Source organism: Callithrix jacchus, chromosome 4 (genome assembly GCF_049354715.1).
Source record: "Callithrix jacchus isolate 240 chromosome 4, calJac240_pri, whole genome shotgun sequence".
Lineage (NCBI taxonomy): Eukaryota > Metazoa > Chordata > Mammalia > Primates > Cebidae > Callithrix > Callithrix jacchus.
In genome coordinates, this window is record NC_133505.1 from 65,401,712 (window position 1) to 65,410,502 (window position 8,791).

At 45.2% G+C, this 8,791-nt stretch overlaps 1 pseudogene; it reads right to left on the reverse strand.

Annotated features, from left to right (window-relative positions):
• Positions 1-1,492: 1,492 nt before the first annotated feature.
• LOC103792478 (transgelin-2 pseudogene) lies at positions 1,493-2,749 on the reverse strand (annotated as a pseudogene).
• Between the last annotated feature and the right edge of the window lie 6,042 nt (positions 2,750-8,791).

The following is an 8,791-nucleotide window of genomic DNA, read 5'->3' on the forward strand; positions in this document are numbered from 1 at the left end:
CAGCAAATATCACCATAAAGCAAGCCACATGAATGTTTTGGCTTCCCGGTGCAAATAAAATTTATGTTTACACTATACTGTAGTGCAATAAATTATGTCTTTTAAAAGTACATATCTTAACTTAAAAATACTTTATTGCAACTGGGTGCAGTGACTTACACCTATAATCTCAACACTTTGGGAGACCAAGGTGGGAGAATCACTTGAAGCCAGGAGTTTGAGACCAGCCTGGACAACAAAATGAGATCCTGATCCTGTTTCTACAAACAAACAAACAAAAAACTTTATTGCTTACAAGTGATAACAATTTTCAGAGCTTTCAATGAGTTGTAATCTTTTTGCTGGTGTGTGGGCTTGTCTCTATATTGATGGCTGCTGACTGATCAAAATGTTGGTTACAGAAGGTTAACGTATCTGTGGCAATTTTTCAAAATAAGACAGCAATGAAGTTTGCCACATTGATGGACTATTTCATGGAAGATTTCTCTATGGCATGTGACGTTGTTTGATAGTTTTTTAACCATAGTGGGACTTACTTCTAAATCAGAGTCAATCCTCTTAAACTCTGACATGGCTTCATTTGCTAAGTTTATATAATATTCTGAATCATTTGTTGTCATTTCAACAATGTTCACAGCATTTTCAACAGGAATAGATTTGATCTCAAAAAACTGCTTTCTTTGCTTATGCATAAGAAGGAACTCATTTGTTCAGGGTTTATCATGAGATTACAGCAATTCAGTCCCATCTTCAGGCTCCATATCTAATTCTAACTAAGATTAGAACTAAATTACAATTAACTCTAGAATTAATTTAACTTTTGCTATTTCCTCCACATCTTCAGAGACTTCCTTCGCTGAAGTCCCAAACCCTCAAACTCACCCATGAGGGTTCGGGTCAGCTCTTGTTGATGTTGATATTTTGACCTTCTCCCATAAATTACATATGATAATGGTATCTAGAATAGTGAATCTTTTTGAGAAGGTTTTCAGTTTATTTTGCCCAGATCCATCAAAGGAATCACTCTTGATGGTAGCTATAGTCTTATACAATGTATTTCTTTCTTTCCTTCTTTCTTTGTTTCTTTGCTTCTTTTTTCTGAGACAGAGTTTCGCTGTTGTTACCCAGACTGGAGTGCAGTGGCACTCTCGGCTCACCTCAACCTCCGCCTTCTGGGTTCAAGCAATTCTCCTGCCTCAGCCTCCAGAGTAGCTGGGACTACAGGTGCGCACCACCATGCCCAGCTAATTTTTGTATTTTTAGTAGAGACGGGGTTTCACCTTGTTGACCAGGATGGTTTCGATCTCTTGACCTTGTGATCCACCCGCCTCGGCCTCCCAAAGTACTGGGATTACAGGCATGAGCCACCACGCCCGGCCTCTTTCTTTTTTCAAAAAAGACAAATTCTTTATTTAAATCAACACACTCATCTTCCTCAAGCCCCAGACCATGGTAGACAGCCCTCCCTCCCCATCCCCTCACCCCACCCCTTAGCCACAGTGACGGGAATGGAAAATGAGAAGCCGTGAGGGCCTCTGCCAGGGAAGGCTGCCACAGATGTGTAGTGAGCACAGTCAGTGCAGCTGTGGCTGGGACAGCAGCTGCCACAGGCTCCTCCCTATAAATTAAGTTTCTGCAGCCAGCCACAGCTGCGGGAGAAGCATGCTTGTAGAAGCAGGGCGAGTCCAGCATCAAAAAGCAAAGGCAGCATCACTGACACCCATCTATGGATGGATGGAGGTCACAGAGCTCAGGGACAGAGCAGGCCAGGAGAGAGGAGAGGCATGGTGGTGGGGGTGCTGAGGCCCCTACATTTTGGTCCCAGGGGAAAAGAAGAGCCCAGTTGGTCCAGTTTTGATGGGTATGGGGTAGGGAATGTATCAGTAAGCTGGGGGGAGGGGCTGCCAACAGGCACCCCAGAGGTGACAGGACAGGCTGAACCCGCACCCTAACAGAAGGGAGCTTGAGAGCTCTGGGGCTCTCTGGGAATGTCACTGCTAAAATATATATTTACATATATATTAACCATTCGTGGGAGGGCAGGTGCAAGGCCTGGGGCGGGATCAGAGGATCTGGCGTGGCATCCCATAGCTGGTCATACCTGCCTGAGACTCCCTGCGGTTGGTGCCCATCTGTAACCCGATCCTGTTCCTGCCCTCTTGCAGCTGGTTGTCCGAGAAGTTCTGAAGATTCTCCTTGAATTTCTTAGGGAACCAATTGGGATCTCCAGAGAAGAGCCCATCATCCCGGGCTACTGCCTGCCCACCCAGATTCATCAGCGTCTGCTACACACAGGCCATGTTCGTTCCTTCCCAGAGGTCCACGGTTTGGAAGATGTCAGTGGTGTTAATGCCATAGCGCTCAGCTGCCTGCAGGATCTGAGATATCTGCTCCATCTGCTTGAAGGCCATGGTGGAGGCCTGGATCTTCTTTACAGGGGCCTGCCCCTCGGGGTACAGTGCATTAATGAGCTCACATAGCACCGTGCCATCCTTGAGCCAGTTCTGGAAGTTCTCCCGTTCAGGCTGGGGCCGGCCCACATCCTTTCGGCACTGGGTGGTGATCCACGGATCAGGATCTGCTCCAGGTCTGCGTCATATTGCTTTTCAATCTTCTGCTGCACCTCTCAGCTCAGGCTATATGCAGGTCCCCTGTTGGCCATTCCAATGGCTGGTGGTGGCTGTGGGGAGCGTTCAAGTGGGCTGGAGAGCTGCGCACTCACTCAACGCAGGGGCTGCAGCTGCAAGTCTCTTTCTTTCTTTCCTTCTTTCTCTCTCTCTTTCTCTCTCTTTCTTAGACTGAGTTTCGCTCTTGTCGCCCAGGCTAGAGTGCAATGGCATAATCTCGGCTCATGGCAACCTCTGCCTCCTAGGTTCAAGTGATTCTCCTGCCTCAGCCTCCTGAGCAGCTGGGATTACAGGCACCCACCACCTCACCCAGCTAATTATTGTATTTTCAGTAGAGGTGGGGTTTCACCATGTTGGCCGGGCTGGTCTTGAATGTCTGACCTCAAGTGATGCACCTGCCTAGGCCTCCCAAAGTGCTGGGATTACAGGCACGAGCAACTGCGCCCAGCTGGAAATGTATTTCTTAAATAGTAAGGCTTGAAAGTCAAAGTTACTCCTTGATTCATGAGCTAAAGAACAGATGCTGTTTTAGCAGGCATGAAAATAACACTAATCTTTTTCTACATCTTTCTAAGAGCTCTTAGATAACCAGGTGCATTATCAGTATTGAGCAGTAATATTTTGTAAGAAATCTTTATATCTGAGCAATAAGTCTCAACAGTGGACTTAAAATATTTAGAAAACACTTCTGTAAACAAACATACTGTCATCTAAGCTCTGCTTTTCCTTTTCTTGGAGGCAGTGATAGTGCTGAGGAAGCATCTCTTATGGAGCAGATGGGGTGGGGCGGGAGAGTGGTAAACAAGGTTGGGAGAGGGAGAGAATAGAAGCTGCCGTACAAAAGGAAAGAAGCCCCTCCAATGGATCCGTCTTCCCTGTATCTCTATGAAACAAGTATCTTTAGCTGCTGGAAAAAGGGCATGAAACTCAGTCACTCTTCAGAGCCCTGGTGAAACTCCATTGCAGGAAAGAGAAAAAGAAAAAACAATTACCCTGTAGGGAAATAGGACATTTGTTAGACTCATAGCTACAGCTAGGGGCAAACTGGATCACAGGAAAGTCTTTACCCTGAGACTCAGGGACAGATTGCTTGAGAGAGTCTTAATTGGTATAGAGAATGCCACCTGTCAGCCACGTGTGGTGACTCATCCCTGTAATCTCAGCAGTTTGGGAGGCCAAGGTGGGCAGATCCTTGAGCTCAAGAGTTCAAGACCAGCCTGGGCAATGTGGCGAAACTCTGTCTCTATTAAAAAATACAAAAATTAGTCATGCATGATGGCATGGTCCTAGCTTCTTGGAAGGCTGAGGTGGGAGAAATCAATTGTGGCTGGGTGGTTAAGGCTGCAGTTAGCTGTGATGCCACTGCACTCCATCCTAGGGGACAGAGCAAAACCCTGTCTTTAAAAACATAGCATCAAATAACAGATAAGGGCAATCTACCCCTGGACTGCTAGGAGAGGGGCAAGAATTTGGGGGAGAGGCCCCTTCTAAGGAACACCAAAAAGAGAAGACCTGAAGTTTGAGGTTGGAGTAGATGTTGAGATAAACCCTCTAGTAAGCCAGCCCCCAGCCTAAGCACAGAGAAATCTGAAGCCTGATGTGCAGTGAGAAAAGCATGACTGCAATGCATTCCACACCTCACCCTCCTCCTAATTAGACTGGCTCAGCTCCACACAGTAAAGGCCTACCGGAAGGAAAGAAGTACTCATTTCCAGGCAGAAAACTATCAAACTAAGAGTTTGGATTTGGATCAAGATGAAGTATTAAGGACTGGATTTACCCTCCCAACTGAAAGAACTAAAACACTATGTAAAATATATGACATAGCAGCCCTCAACATATTGCATGTCAAACATTGCAGGACAGTGATCCTCAGAAGACAGAAAACCTTAAAATTGACCCAGCTTTTTCTTGGAGGAAGTTTCTAAGCCAAGAAGAAAGGAAGAGAAACCCAGGAATAGGCTGGTGGTCTCCCTAAATTAAGGAGATGGGCTTAAGAGTCCAGGGAAGCCAAGGTAGCTAGAGCACACAGAGAAGACCACCAGAGAAGAGACACTAAAGAACACCAGGCATCTGCAGAGGGTCTGTCTTGCCGTTGAGTCTGATCAGCACACGTATGGGAGGAAAACATCCAAGCAAGAGCAAACACTGCTCAGATTTCAGAGGATAACTGCCTGACACATTTGATTCCTACTGAAAGCTTCAGGTGGGAAAGGACACATGGCTTGGAGTCCTTCCCTGCCATTCCCATCTGTCCCCATTTTTCACTGACTGAAAATCATCAGACTTTCAACCACCTCTTGAAGATACACTATTGCTATTGGATTTTTGTGTTTCGCTTTCTAGACTATTTGCAGTCTGACAATTTGTACCTTTTATGACAGAAGTTACTTAACAGTGAGCTGATCACATGACTCTGTTACTTTTTCCTATTATATACTTCTCAGTAGTTTGATTGGTGTCCCCACAATGTGATTATAATGAGGTGTCCTCATAATGGGATTATTTTTATTAGGCTGTTACTGAATATGACTGGAACAAAAGGTTTGGGAAATTATACAAATCTATTTTGAAATTTTGAACGTTCAGGATCTTGCTTTGACCTGGCTTCGTGCATTGTTCTTTTTCCATTGTTCTTTTTCCATTATTCTTTTTCCTGCAGCCTGGCTTAAGGTAGCCTAGGAGATATCAGGCTTAATTCTGGTTAAGTTGTCTAAAAATGCTTTTCTATGAAAATATTTTTCTCCCTTTAACACCCACATCCTCTTGACAAAAGCTCTGAGGAAATAATTGGGAAAAAATATGAGGTTATAGTTACTGAAATGGACACACAGATTTTGTAATAATGAAGGAAGAACAAAAACTTTGGTACCCAAAGAGGTAAATTTTAGACTCCAGAAAAAGTGGCGGGGGAGAGAGATAAAGGGGGGGAAGAAATAATGATTTGTTTGGTTTTTAAGAACTGCCTGTGGAAGCCTTCTCCTCCTGAAGAAACAAAAATACTATCTGGGGGCAGGTGGAGCAAGATGGGCAAATAGAAGCTTCTGCCAATTTACCTTCCTGCAGGAATACCAAATTTTACACCAATCTACACAAAAAAAGCACTTTCATAAGAAGCAGAAATAAGGTAGATGATCACAGTAAATGGTTTTCACTTCACATCACTGAAAGAGGCACAGAAGTGGATAGAAAAGACAGTCTTGAATTACTGACACCAGCCCTTCCCGTCCACCAGCAGCAGCTACATGGCATAGAGAATTACGAATTTAAGGGGAGGGAGAGCACAGCAATTGGGGGACTTTGCATTGGAACTCAGCACTGCCAACACGTGGCAGAACTCAGCCTGCACCCACAGAGCGAGCATTTTTAAAAGCCCTAGCAAGAGGGTATTCACCCACCCCAGCAGTTGGAACTGAGCCTTGGTTGGCCTCGCAGCTGCAGGCTAATGTGCTCTGGAGTCCTAAATAAACTTGAAAGTTTGTCCAGGCCACAAGGACAGAAACTTCTAGGTAAATTGTGGAGCTCTGCTGGGCTTGGAGCCAGTGGATTTAAGGGACACCTGACCAAGTCAGACACCACTGGGGTCAGCTAAGGGAGTGCTCGCATCATCCCTGCCCCAACCCTAGGCAGCACAGCTTGCAGCTCCAAAAGAGACCCCTTTGTTCTGTATGAGGAGAGAAGAGGGAAAAGTGAGGAGGACTTTGCTTTGCAACTTGGATACCAGCTCAGCCACAGTAGGATAGGGTAGTGGGTATAAGTCGTGAGGCCCCCATTCCAGGCCCTAGCTCCTGGACAAAATTTCTAGACACACCCTGGTCCAGAAGAAGACCCACTGCCTTGAAAGAAAGAACTCAGTCCTGGCAAGATTCATCACCTGCTGACTAAAGAGCTCTTGGGCCCTGAATAGTGAGTAGTGGTAACCAAATAGTACATGCTGTGGGCCTTGGGTGAGACTCTGAGAGGTGCTGGCTTCAGGTGTGACCCAGCATATTCACAGCTGTGGTGGCTACAGTGAGAAACTTCTTCTCCCAGAGAAAAGGAGAGAAAAGTGTATAGGGTACTTTGTCTTGCAGCTTAGGTACCAGCTCGACGACAGTAAGGAAGAGCACCAAGTAGGCTCATGGGTCCCCATTTCTAGGCCTTGGCTTGTGGGTGATATATCTAGCTCAGGGATGGACCTGCCCTGGGCTAGAGGGGAATCCAATGCTCTAAAGGATGAGTTCCAGGCCTGGCAGGATTCACCACAAGCTGACTGAAGAGCCCTTGGGTATTAAAGGAACATTGGTGGCACTCTGGCAGCACTCCCTGTGGGCACGTTGTGGTGGTGGACACAGGGAGAGGCTCCTCTGCCTGGGAAAAAGAGAGGTACGAGTGGGAAAGACTTAATCTTGTGGTTTCAGTGCCAGTGTGGCTGTAGTAGAATACCCACCAGGTATATTTCTAAGGTTTCTAAATCTAGTCCCTGGGTCCCAGACATCATCTCTGGATCCATGTGGGGCTCAGGGGAACTTGCCACCCTGAAGGGAAGGACACAAGACTGGCTGCCTTCACTACTTGTTGATTACAGAGCACTGGAGACTTCAGTAAATATAGGAGGCAGCTATATAGTGGTTACAGTATGCTGTAGGTAAGACTCAGTACTCTGCTTGCTTCAGGTTTGACCCAGCCCAGTCCCAACAGGGGTGATCACAGCCCTGCCTATGTCATCCCTCATCCAGCTTCAGGCAGTTCAGCACAGAGGGAGAGACTCAGTTTATTTGGGAGAAAGCAAGGGAAGAGAGTAAGAGTCTTTGTATAGTAATCCAGATAATTTTTCCAGATCTTATTCAATATCACCAAGGTGGTACCTCTATGAGTCCGCAAGAACTACAGTGTTGCTGGTCTTGGGGTGGCTCTTAATGTAGATATGGCTGCAACGACCAAAACCTTAGATTACAACACCCAAGTCCCTTCAAATACTTGGAAAGCCTTTTCAAGATGGATGTGTACAAACAAGCCCAAACTGCAAAGACAAGAATAAATACCCAACTCTTTGATGCTAAGACAGCAATGAACATAAACAAACATCAAGATATTTTGGAAAACACAGCCTCACCAAATAAACTAAATAAGGCAGCAAGTGCCAATCCCAGAGAGACAGAGATATGCGACCTCTCAGACAGAGAATTCAAAATAGCTGTTTTGAGAAAACTCAAAGAAATTCAAGCTGACACAGAGAAGGAATTCAGAATTCTATCAGGTAAATTTAAAAAAGACACTGAAAGAATTAAATAGAATCCAGCAGAAATTCAGGAATGAAATTCAAGCTGACACAGAGAAGGAATTCAGAATTCTATCAGGTAAATTTAAAAAAGACACTGAAAGAATTAAATAGAATCCAGCAGAAATTCAGGAATTGAAAAATGCAATTGACATACCGAAGAATTCATCAGAGTCTCTTAGTAGAAGAATTGATCAAGCAGAAGAAAGAAAAAGTGAACTTGAAGACAGATTCCATGAAAATATATGGTTGGAGAAGCCAAAAGAAAAAGAATAAAAAAGAATGAAGCACACCTACAAGATCTAGAAAATAGCCTCAAAAGTGCACATCTAAGAGGTATTGGCCTTAAAGAAAAGCTAAAGAGACAGACAGGGATAGAAAGTTTATCTAAAGGGGCCGGGTGTGGTGGTTCACACCTGTAATCTCAGCACTCTGGGAGGCCAAGGTGGGTGGATAGTTTGAGGTCAGGAGTTCAAGACCAGCCTGGCCAGCATGGCAAAATCCTGTCTCCACTAAAAATACAAAAATTAGCCATGTGTGATGGCGGGTGCCTGTAATCCCAGCTACTCAGGAGGCTGAGGCAGGAGAATCACTTGAACCTGGGAGATGGAGCTTGCAGTGAGCCGAGATTGCACCTCTGAACTCCAGCCTGGGCGACAGAGCAAGACTTCGTCTTTAGAAGTTACTCATGCTCCATTTCAAAACAGCGTTTTAGAGGCCAGCATTTTATCTTAAGTCTACATGAAAGGTGGGGGAAGAGGTTAAGTGTACAGCACGTTCTTTAGGTCATGCTCTTTGTGATGGCTAGGGGGTGGCTCAGATACCTCTTTTGGTAAATTTCCCAATCCTGTGCCATATTCCATAGTGTCCAGTATGTATTAGACACTCAAACATTAGTTAAATG